Source organism: Coregonus lavaretus (genome assembly GCF_964263955.1).
Source record: "Coregonus lavaretus genome assembly, chromosome: 36".
Lineage (NCBI taxonomy): Eukaryota > Metazoa > Chordata > Actinopteri > Salmoniformes > Salmonidae > Coregonus > Coregonus lavaretus.
In genome coordinates, this window is record NC_140023.1 from 3,638,591 (window position 1) to 3,651,207 (window position 12,617).

Consider the following 12,617-nt stretch of genomic DNA (forward strand, 5'->3'; position numbering starts at 1 on the left):
ATGTAGGGGTACGATGTAATTGTGGTAGATATGTACATATGGGTAGGGGTAAAGTGACTAGTCAATAGGATAGATAGTAAGCAGTAGCGTATGTGATGAGTCAAAAGAGTTAGTGCAAAGGGGGGGGGGTCAATGTCCGGGTAGCTATTGGTTAACTATTTAGCCTTCGTATGGCTTGTGGGTAGAAGTAGTTCAGGGTGTGTGTGTGTGTGTGTGCGTGTGCGTGTGTACATGGATGTGTGACTGTAACACAGGTTCAAAACAGGGTTGGGGTCAATTCCGTTTTCAACTGATACAACTCATGAATTGAATGTAAATTCTGTACTTATCTCATACACAATATCCGTTTGTTGTATTGTGTTTATTATGATGAAGTGGGTGTATAAATACTTACGACTTACATAGGCCTTTTAATCCTCCTGGAACATAGTAGGCCTGTCACTTAATAAGTTGAAATGTTTCATCAAGTCATTCCTCTTCATCTAATTTTTATTGTTTCATCAACATTCTGAGAAACATATACAGTTGATCTTGCATTTTTCCATTTCTCTTCACCATGTAAGGAAGCATGATGTTAACATGATCTATTAAAGGAAGGAAGTTAGACTTGCACAAGAATAGTTCACTCTCCCTCCTATAAGTATTAAGAAATAACATCACCTGACTCACACTTGAATTTAGTTCAACTGCACCACAAGTACACGTTTAGGTATCCATGGACGTTGGCAGGAAGTATGTTTGTGGGACTTCTCCTCTTTATACCAGGTCTGCTGGCTGCAGATGTGGTAGTTGTATTTTGTAGAAAGGAGAGTGTTTGCGCCTTAGAAGGATCGTCTGTAGAATTGTCCTGCGGTTTCGAAATCCAAGGTACCAGACGTATATTAAAATAATTATACTTGTTTAACATCGACAACAGGAAGAAATGGAAGGACACAACCATTCCGGAGGCTCTGATTAAAGACCCAGAGTATGAGGGCCGTTTGGGAGTTTGTGGTGTTGGGGGTTCCGGTCCATAGTCCCATACTCTTATGATCAGAGATTTGAGACCGAGTGACTCCGCTGAGTATAAGTTTAGAGTTAACTCAGAGAACTCAGGATGGCAGCTGTTTATGTCACAGGTCTGAAGGTGAGGAAGAATCCAGACACTGTGAAAGAGGGACAAAAAGTAACACTGACCTGCAGCACCAAATGTACTCTGTGTGACAAATTCAACCCTACTTACATCTGGTACAAGAACGGACGACGACTAACCAACCCAAAGACCCTAAATACCAGCCTTTACCTTGACCCATTCAGCATTACGGATGCTGGCAGCTACTCCTGTGCTGTAAATGATCTCCGTTCTCCTGCACTTTGTGTCCTGGATAACTGTTGGGATGTGAGATACACAAACAAGACAATCTGCGCCATAACCGGGTCATCTGTGGACCTCTCTTGCACTTACACATACCCCAGTGGACAGACGATCACACAGACTCTCTGGTCAAAAACTGTGGATCCCAAGGGGAAGCCTGAAGACTTGGAGTATGAAGGTTGTGTGCAGTACCGTGGAGATAAGGAGACTAACTGCACCCTGAGTGTCACAGAGCTGAGACAGAGGGACTCAGCCAAGTACAGTTTTTGATGACCCATTTCAGGTCACTCTGTCTGTCACAGACGTGCGTGTAAACATTAGTCCTGACATCGTCATGGAGGGTGTTCAACCTTCCCAAGTTCTCTCACGTCACCCCGCTCCTCCACACACTCCACTGGCTTCCAGTTGAAGCTCGCATCTGCTACAAGACCATGGTGCTTGCCTACGGAGCTGTGAGGGGAACGGCACCTCCGTACCTTCAGGCTCTGATCAGTCCCTACACCCAAACGAGGGCATTGCGTTCATCCACATCTGGCCTGCTGGCCCCCCTACCTCTGCGGAAGCACAGTTCCCGCTCAGCTCAGTCAAAACTGTTCGCTGCTCTGGCACCCCAATGGTGGAACAAGCTCCCTCACGACGCTAGGACAGCGGAGTCACTCACCACCTTCCGGAGACACTTGAAACCCCACCTCTTTAAGAAATACCTGGGATAGGATAAAGTAATCCTTCTACACCCCCCCCCCCCCCCCCCAAAAAAAAAACAAAACATATTGTAAAGTGGTTATCCCACTGGCTATAAGGTGAATGCACCAATTTGTAAGTCGCTCTGGATAAGAGCGTCTGCTAAATGACGTAAATGTAAATGTAAATGAGGGAGAGAAAGTCTGGATCTTGTGCGAGACATCCTGCTTTCTGAACGTTAACTCTAATGACTACATCTTCTATAAGGACAGACTTCTCCTGGACCAAACCAACGCCGGCACATCCTGTACCTTGACCCAGTCAGCAGTGAGGATGCAGGCAGCTACTCCTATGCATTGATTGGCCTCGAGAATCACCTCTCCCTTGCAGCTGCGCTCATTGTGAGATATCCTCCAAGGTCCACCACCGTGACAGTCAATAAAATATTGGAAGGCGGTGCAGTGACTCTGACCTGTAGCAGTGATGCCAACCCACCGGTGGAGAAATACACCTGGTACCAAAGGAACGGAACTGAAGTGACGGTTTTACAGGAGAAACAGAAAGATACACCATCCCCAGTGTCAGTCTTGGGGACATTGACCATTACTTCTGTGAGGCTAATAATGAGATTGGAGCACAGAACTCTACCTGGGACCTAACCACAAACGATAGACCAGTGTCTTTCTTGGCACCTGTACTGTGGGTGGTGGCTGTCCTGACTGCTGGAACTCTTCTAGTCCTCGGCTACTACACACCGAAGAGGCGAAACCGTGGAGGAAGTGATCTCAAAGCTGATACACTGAGAGTCCATTATGTCAGTAAGGATGCCTCGAACTTCGATGTGAGTGAGAAGGAGAGCGTAGATAATATCTATGCTTACGCTGCTGAGTTCGATGACAGACAGGATGACAGCCACACAGCCCTTCAGAGAGACCCTCGCCGCTCGGTGTACAATACTATCCTGAAGAGAGAATCACCATGGAGCCTGAATTGAAGACCTATGGCACCAAACCAAAGACAGGCCTAACACCTTTTTCCCCTGCTATCACATTGACCTGTGTGTGATGTTTTTCCAGACATTGACCTTTAACGTTTGAGTTTATGTTGGACTTGAATAAGCGTGCTGTAATGTTTTGTCATTGGCTACTGCTATTGTAAATTGCGCTTGATTATTTGGTGCTAGAGTTGATTGTTGCTTACTACACAAGATGAGGTTGAAAGAAGTGTCATCAAATCACATGCATGTTTTCCTATTCTTTATGTTAAGTGAAATATATTAAAATATGCCATTAGTGATTGCCACTTTCTTAATTACTGCTCATGCTCAAGGTAATTCTCTAATCAAAAAATTGAAGCTTGTAGATATGGCAATAACCAAAGCTATTCTAAAAGCAAAGATATCTAGGGATATCTAGGAATACATCAGCAATCGTGCAAACCTTTCAGTATTGTTAAACCTTTCAGTATTGTTAATATAATACTAATGTGTTTATATCTAAGCCAATGAAATTCAAAAAATGTTTTTTGCTGTATGATAATAAAACCATCTATTGACCCCTGGTTTATTAACATACTGTAGTACTCTTCATATTGTCATCTAATTGATGGCTGTTTTTTTTTATTAGCAGCTACACACACACACATACAAAAATATAGTCCCTAACTTACATATTTTACTATTAACAAACATACAATTTCGAAACTTCAGAAACTGTTTTGAATACATTTTCTTGATCCTAGAATCATGACATTTCAGAGTACATTGAGGGAGTTGCTGCTTTCAATACATAAAAAAAAGGCACCAATTTTGAATGAGGTTTTCATCAGACAGATATACACTCACTACGCCCACCTCCCAGTACCAGCTAACATACTGGAAGCTAATTGGTTGCCTATCACAATCCGCTGCACCAGCTCTTTTCCTGCATGGCCTACATTTTTACTGCAGCCACTCTGAAATGTCAGCAGTGTGCTATAAATACCAGAGAGAGGGGAGAGGAACACATGCATACACACACACACACACACACACACACACACACACACACACACACACACACACACACACACAGCCAGGGTAGAGGACCACACTCAGTCAGAGCAGTGTAGCAGAACACAGGGCAGTTGTGAGAGGAGTACACACACAGTGAAGGAACATGTATTCTGTCTCTCAATGCACATACTGGTGCCATGCTCTCCCTAAACGGCAGGCGCTGCTGTCTGTGCCAGGGGGTCACCGCCCTCTGAGACTGTCAGGGTCTTAGTGAACAGCACATACAGTAAAACACTGACACACACAATAGGCTGAGGACATCAGCTCAGCAAGAATGTGTAGTCCACCACCACATCATAACTGAGATAGTACTGTAGTCATTTAACCTCATTTTAGCCCTGGTCACCTGTGCTGTTGTGAGGATTTTTCCGGATTAGAGTGAGGAATGAGCTGGAATACAGGGCCAGTAGGCCACTCTCACACACCACTTTAACACTTACTAAAAAACAGCACTCTGGGAAAATGAGTCCGATGATGGACAGCCACTTAACCATGCCTACACATACACACACACTTGCGTAGCCAACTGATCCACACTAGGTTAGTATTTCACTGAGAAGGGATGAGGAATGTATGTATGTATGCAGGGTGCCCCGGCGTACTCTGTCCGTTCCATCCTGGATTCGAGGCGTCGGGTGGGGGGCTTTCAGTACCTTGTGGAGTGGGAGGGGTACGGTCCGGAGAAACGGTGCTGGGTCCTGGTGAGGGATATCCTCGATCCCTCCCTGTTGCGGGATTTCCACCGTCGCCATCCGGCTCGCCCTGCTCCGCGTCCTCCTGGCCGTCCCTGAGGCCGAGTCGGCGCGCTGCTGGAGCTGCGCGTCAAGGGGGGTGGGGTACTGTCACGACTTCCGCCGAGGCTGCCTCCCCTCCTTGTTCGGGCAGGCTTCGGCGTTCGTCGTCACCAGCTTACTAACCACTGCCGTCCCAATTATCATCAGCACATTTGTCTTGTCTTGTTAATTACACACACCTGGTTCTTATCCCCTCATTAGTCCGTGTATAAGTGTTCCCTCTGCCCCCCTTGTCCTTGTGGGTGATTGTTTATTCGTGAGAGTAGTATAGCTCAGTGGAGCTACTCGTACCTTGTTATTGCTGGGGTAGATATTTCCCCTGTGCCTGTTATTATTGGAGCTACCGTTACAGTGTATTGCCAGGGTAGATTTTCCCCTGTGCCTGTTTCGTTTGTCGCTATCCAGCACTATTTGTGTACAACGGTATAAACTCTGCATTCGTTGATTACCCTCCTGCGCCTGACTCCTTCTATCACTCTCATCACAACTGCATGGTTTCCCGAGTCGTAGTGGAAGGACCACAAACAATATCATTGCGTGACTCCAAGTTTACTTCGATATGATGGTTATTATATCAATATTTGCGCATAAAGGCGTTTCCACCGCCATTTCTCGCATAACACATTTTACAGACACAAAAGGATCCCACCATGTCGAACGAACAAATGATCTCTGGGTGTAGTGGGGTAATATTTAATATGTGTGTATTATATACAGTACCAGTCTGTCACGGACAGAAGAGGACCCAAGAGCGCAAGTTCAAATTCAGAGTTCTTTATTGAAGGTTTCAGGCGGGAAGAGGAGTGCCAGGGGTGTCAGGGGTTCCAGGGGTGCTTGGGGCTCTGGGGTTTTACAGGGTCCTGTGGGTACCTGTGCTCCGGGGGTCACCAAATGTCCGGGGGTGTCCAGTCCAAGTGCTTAGTGTGTGTGTTCCCCAGTGATGGAGCGGCGTATCGGGCTGAGGGTGGTGAAGCGTCTGGGCACGCTCATCTGGTGGTCGGAGACCTGGGGGAACACACACACAACAGCAATATGAATGGCAGGCAGAAGTACAGATCAGGGCTGGGCAAATATCGTGGTGAGAGACAGAAGGCAGAATCGAGTTACCGGAGGGGCTGAAGATCGGAGAGTAGTCGAGGTCCAGAAGGCAGGTCGGGATAGACGGGGCAGTAGAACAAGGAGGCAGTCAAGAAAGGATCGGTATCACAAACAGGAGTCAGAGCGCAGACAGGCAGGTTACTGGTCCGGGTTTGAAGACGATCTGACAGGGCTTGGCTGAAAAACAGGGCTTGATATACTGGGAGAGGTTAGTGGGGAAATGCAGTTCAGCTGGCAGAGTAATTAGAACAGAGTGAGGCAAGGTGAGGATGGTGAGTGGGAAATGCAGTGCAGCTGGCCAGGTAACAAGAGCAGAGCAGGGCGGAGCCAGGTGGAGCTCGTTAGGCAGAGTAGGGAGAGAGTGAGCAGAGTGGCAGAGAATTGAATGCAATTAATGTTGCTACCAGGGAGAGAGAGTGCTCATGACAGGACCCCCCCTCCAAGGGACGGCCCCAGAAGTCCCAAGAACAACATCATGCCGGGAGGGTGGAGGGGAGCAGGCGGCGGGTCAGAACTCCTCCGAGCGGTCCGAGTGAATCTCCTCATCCTCAGAAGGAGCTGGAGGGTCACGGTCGGGAGACAGGACAGGCACTGAGACAGGAGCAGGGTCAGGCACAGGACAGGAAGCAGGGCGGGCAGGACGGCTAGGAACCCCTCTTGGACGGCCCCTACGGATTGCAGGCTGATCAGGATGTAGTCGGTGGAAGTCAGTGATAAGGGTCCGGTCCACTATCCTCCTGGCCGGGATCCAGGTCCTCTCCTCTGGACCATATCCCTCCCAGTCAACGAGGTACTGGAGACCCCTACCCCTTCGCCTAGAGCGGAGCAGCCGCCGGACGGTGAAGACAGGACCGCCATCTACGAGGCGCGGAGGAGGTGGCGCCGGAGCTGCAGGGACCAGGGGACTTTCATGGACCGGCTTGACCTTGGAGACGTGGAAGGTGGGGTGGACCCGCATGGAAGCGGGCAACTGAAGTCGGACCGCCGTTGGACTGATGACTTTCTGCACAAGAAAAGGACCAATGAAGCGAGGGGCCAGCTTTCGTGATTCAACCCGCAGCGGCAGATCCCGGGCAGACAGCCAGACCTTCTGACCAACCCGGTAAGTAGGTGCTGGGGTCCTCCGTCGGTTGGCACCGACGGCGTAGCTGGTTCCAGACTTCAGGAGCACAGTGCGAGCCTGGGCCCAAGTGCGGCGGCAGCGGCGGGCATACGCAAGAGCAGACGGACAGGTGGCATCCGCCTCCTGGCTGGCAAACAGTGGAGGTTGATACCCGTAGACACACTGAAAGGGGGAGAGCCCGGTGGAGGAACTGGTGAGTGAATTATGGGCATATTCCACCCAGAGCAGGTGTTGAGCCCAGGCCCGGGGATTTTGGGAAGCCACACACCTCAGTGCCTTCTCCAGCTCCTGGTTCATGCGTTCAGTCTGGCCGTTTGACTGCGGGTGGAATCCAGACGATAGGCTGGCGGTGGCCCCAAGGAGATGACAGAACTCCTTCCAAAAGGTTGCTGAGAATTGCGGGCCCCGGTCTGACACTATATCCTGGGGTAGGCCATGGATACGAAACACATGTTCCAGGACCACCTGGGAGGTCTCTTTAGCAGAGGGTAGTTTGGGAAGGGGCACGAAGTGGGTCATCTTACTAAAGCGGTCAACAATGGTAAGGATGACTGTGTGTCCGTCAGAGGGCGGAAGGCCCGTAACAAAGTCCAGTGAAACGTGGGACCAGGGCCTCTTGGGTATGAGTAGGGGTTGCAGCAACCCAGCAGGAGGCTGGTTGGGGGTCTTGTTTCGGTTACAAGTGGGACAAGCTCGGATGAATTCTCGGACATCCCGTCTCATCCGCCGCCACCAGAACCGCTGGCGGACCAGATGAAGGGTGCGAGTGATGCCGGGATGACAGGCCAGACGGGATTCGTGCCCCCACTGAATCACAGGTGACCTGAGATTTGCTGGAACAAACAGACGGTTGGGGGCGCTGGTGCTTGGACCTGGCTGGTCCCGAAGAGCCTCCATGACCTGCTTCTCGATCTCCCAGGTGAGGGCCGCTACGACCAAGTGGCTGGGAAGAATGGGGGCTGTCATGGCGGTGGTCTCGTCCTTCTGAAACATCCGGGAAAGAGCATCAGGTTTGATGTTGCGAGATCCCGGGCGGTAGGAGAGCGTGAAATTGAAGCGCGTAAAGAACAGAGACCACCGCTGTTGACGGGAGTTCAGCCTCCTGGCTGTTTGGATATACTCCAGGTTCTTGTGGTCTGTCCACACTACGAATGGTTCCTTTGACCCCTCTAACCAGTGCCGCCATTCTTCAAGGGCGAGCTTGACAGCCAACAGCTCGCGGTTCCCAATGTCGTAGTTGCATTCGGCAGGGGTTAGCCGACGGGAGTAGAAGGCACAGGGGTGCATCTTGCCATCCTCAGCTGCTCTTTGAGAAAGCACTGCACCCACTCCCACGTCCGAAGCATCTACCTCCACCACAAACTGCCTTGCTGCATCTGGCATCTGGAGGATGGGAGCAGAAGTGAAACATGTCTTGAGGATATTGAAGGCCTTATCAGCAGCTGATGTCCATTGGTACGGTTGTTTAGTGCTGGTTAGCGCCGTGAGGGGTGCAGCCACTGTGCTATAGTTTCTGATGAATCTCCTATAAAAGTTGGCAAAGCCCAGGAACTGTTGCAACTTTTTCCGAGACTCAGGAACTGGCCAGGAAGTGACAGCCGACACCTTCGTGAGATCCATCTGAATGCTGCCCTCGGTCACCACATACCCCAGGAATGAAACGGTTTTGGCATGGAACTCGCACTTCTCTGCCTTCACGAAAAGAGAGTTCTCCAGCAGGCGGCGCAGGACCAACTGGACGTGGTGCGTGTGTTCTGACAGAGTCTTTGAGAATATTAAAATATCGTCAAGGTACACAAATACGAACGTATTTAGCATGTCCCTGAGGATATCATTCACTAGGGCTTGAAAAACTGCTGGGGCATTGGTGAGGCCGAAGGGCATGACGAGATATTCATAGTGGCCGGTTGGTGTGTTGAACGCTGTCTTCCATTCGTCTCCCTCCCTCATCCGCACCAGATGGTAGGCATTGCGAAGGTCCAGCTTTGTGAATACAGTGGCTCCCTGCAGCAGTTCGAAGGCAGACGAAAGTAAGGGCAGTGGGTAGCGATTCTTAACCGTGATGTCGTTCAGACCCCGGTAATCTATGCATGGACGAAGAGAACCGTCCTTCTTGCCGACAAAGAAGAATCCCGCTCCTGCGGGGGAAGATGACGGTCTAATTATCCCGGCGGCAAGAGAGTCATTAATGTAGTCCTCCATGGCCTTTCTTTCCGGGGCTGACAGTGAATACAGACGACCCTTGGGAGGTGCTGTGCCAGGCAGGAGATCAATCGCGCAGTCATAGGGTCTGTGTGGGGGTAGAGATGTCGCCTTGGATTTGTTGAACACCTCTTTCAGGCTGTGGTAACAGGCCGGAACATTGGATATGTCGGGGGTAGCGCTAGATCTTTCCCGGTGAACGGGCAGGGTGGCCCCCCTTAAACAGGTCTGGTGACAACTCCTTCCCCACTCACGGACTGTTCCTGTCTCCCAGTCGATGTGGGGGTTGTGCTGACGGAGCCACGGGTATCCAAGAATGAGTGGTTGGCCAGGTGAGTGTAGGAGGTGAAACTGGATGGACTCCTGGTGGTTTCCTGACAGCAGGATTGTCACAGGGGCGGAGATATGAGTGACAGTGCCAAGATGATGCCCATCCAGGGCTCGTGCAGGAATGGGTTGTGTCAGTTGATGATGGTTCACGCCCAGTTGCTGTGCAAGCTCAGGGTCCATGATGTTTGCTTCGGCTCCGGAATCCACAAGGGCGGCCAATGTATGAGTCTTGTCAGAAAGCTGAAGGCGGAGATGAAGCAGGGTCTTTCGGATGGAGGGAGACTGAAGGCTTGTTGAGCTCACCCGGATCTCCCCTACACCTGGTGAGCTGCGGCTTTTGCCGGACAAGTGGCGACACGGTGATTTTCGCCACCACAGTAGAGGCAAAGGTTGGAGCTTAGACGGCGCCGACGCTCCTCGGGAGTCAGAGAGGCACGGCCAATCTCCATGGGCTCAGGCTGATTGAGTTGGCTATGGGACTTGACAGGCAGGGGCTGGACAGAAGCGGTATCGACCCGAGTGCGGATGGCAGGTTGACTGAGACGGCCCTTCTCCCTCCTCCGGGTCTGTATACGGCGGTCAATGCGGACGGCAAGGTCAATGGCGGCATCAAGCGTTGAGGGCGGGTCATGGGAAACAAGCTCGTCTTTGATATAGTCCGCCAGGCTATGGAGGAAGGCTTGCACCAGTGCCTCTGGGTTAAACGAGCTTTGACTGGCCAGGGTACGAAAGTCAATGGAGAAGTCTGCCACTGTCCGATTGCCCTGACGGATGGTGAGCAGAGCTTGTGACGCTTCGGCTGTTGGCGAGCCTAGGTCAAAGACCTTTAACATCTCCTCCTCAAAGGCACTGAAGGAGGCACAGGCTGGGGTTTGCCGGTCGAATTCCGCCGTTCCCCACAACCGAGCTCGACCGGTGAGATGTGTGATGACATACCCCACCTTGGCTCCCTCTGTTGAGAAAGTCCTGGGCTGTAGTGCAAACTGGATTCGGCAGCTGCTCAAGAATGGTCTTACTTGCTTCTGGTTGCCATCAAAACGTTCCGGGTTCCCAATCTTTGGTTCAGGAGCGTGGGGATCTGGTGGCAGCACTGCCGGGCCTGCAGCATTGGGACCTCCAGCGGAGGGATGAAGGAGTGTCGGTGGTACAGGAACAGAAGGACCAGGGGGGGGTGCAGGTGGAGTAGCCGGGTTTGAGAGTAGTTGCAGGGCTTGGGCTAGCTGTTGTTGCTGCAGTTGGAACTGTTGTTGCTGCTGGTTGAATAGCTGGAGAAGGGAAGCGATGTCGCCAGCCATCCGATTTATGTCTCCCTCAGAGCGTTCCAGTCGCTGTAGGGCAGTCATCTCTGGCTCTTCTTCCATCGTGGTCAGGGAGTGCGCTGGGTCCATGATGGTCAGATCGTTCTGTCACGGACAGAAGAGGACCCAAGAGCGCAAGTTCAAATTCAGAGTTCTTTATTGAAGGTTTCAGGCGGGAAGAGGAGTGCCAGGGGTGTCAGGGGTTCCAGGGGTGCTTGGGGCTCTGGGGTTTTACAGGGTCCTGTGGGTACCTGTGCTCCGGGGGTCACCAAATGTCCGGGGGTGTCCAGTCCAAGTGCTTAGTGTGTGTGTTCCCCAGTGATGGAGCGGCGTATCGGGCTGAGGGTGGTGAAGCGTCTGGGCACGCTCATCTGGTGGTCGGAGACCTGGGGGAACACACACACAACAGCAATATGAATGGCAGGCAGAAGTACAGATCAGGGCTGGGCAAATATCGTGGTGAGAGACAGAAGGCAGAATCGAGTTACCGGAGGGGCTGAAGATCGGAGAGTAGTCGAGGTCCAGAAGGCAGGTCGGGATAGACGGGGCAGTAGAACAAGGAGGCAGTCAAGAAAGGATCGGTATCACAAACAGGAGTCAGAGCGCAGACAGGCAGGTTACTGGTCCGGGTTTGAAGACGATCTGACAGGGCTTGGCTGAAAAACAGGGCTTGATATACTGGGAGAGGTTAGTGGGGAAATGCAGTTCAGCTGGCAGAGTAATTAGAACAGAGTGAGGCAAGGTGAGGATGGTGAGTGGGAAATGCAGTGCAGCTGGCCAGGTAACAAGAGCAGAGCAGGGCGGAGCCAGGTGGAGCTCGTTAGGCAGAGTAGGGAGAGAGTGAGCAGAGTGGCAGAGAATTGAATGCAATTAATGTTGCTACCAGGGAGAGAGAGTGCTCATGACACAGTCAAAAGTTTGGACACACCTACTCACTATTTTTACTATTTTCTACATTGCAGAATAATAGTGAAGATATCAAAACTATGAAATAACACATATGGAATCATGTAGTAACCCAAAAGGTGTTAACCAAATCAAAATATATGTTATATTTTAGATTCTTTAAAGTAGCCACCTTTTGCCTTGATGACAGCTTTGCACACTCTTTGCATTCTCTTAACCAGCTTCATGAGGAATGCATTTCAATTAACAGGTGTGCCTTGTTAAAAGTTAATTTGTGGAATTCCTTTCCTCCTTAATGCGTTTGAGCCATTCAGTTGTGTTGTGACAAGGTAGGGGTGGTATACAGAAGATAGCCCTATTTGGTAAAAGACCAAGTCCATATTAAGGCAAGAACAGCTCAAATAAGCAACGAGAAATGACAGCCCATCATTACTTTAAGACATGAAGGTCAGTCAATCCAGAAAATTTCAAGAACTTTGAATGTTTCTTGAAGTGCAGTTGCAAAAACCATCAAGCGCTATGATGAAACTGGCTCTCATGAGGACCACCACAGGAAAAGAAGACCCAGAGTTACCTCTGCTGCAGAGGATATGTTCATTAGAGTTTCCAGCCTCAGAAATTGCAATGGACATTAGACCGGTGGAAATCTGTCCTTTGGTCTGATGAGTCCAAATTTGAGATTTTTGGTTCCAACTGCTGTGTCTTTGTGAGACGCAGAGTAGGTGAACGGATTATCTCTGCATGTGTGGTTCCCACCATGAAGCATGGAGGAGGAGGT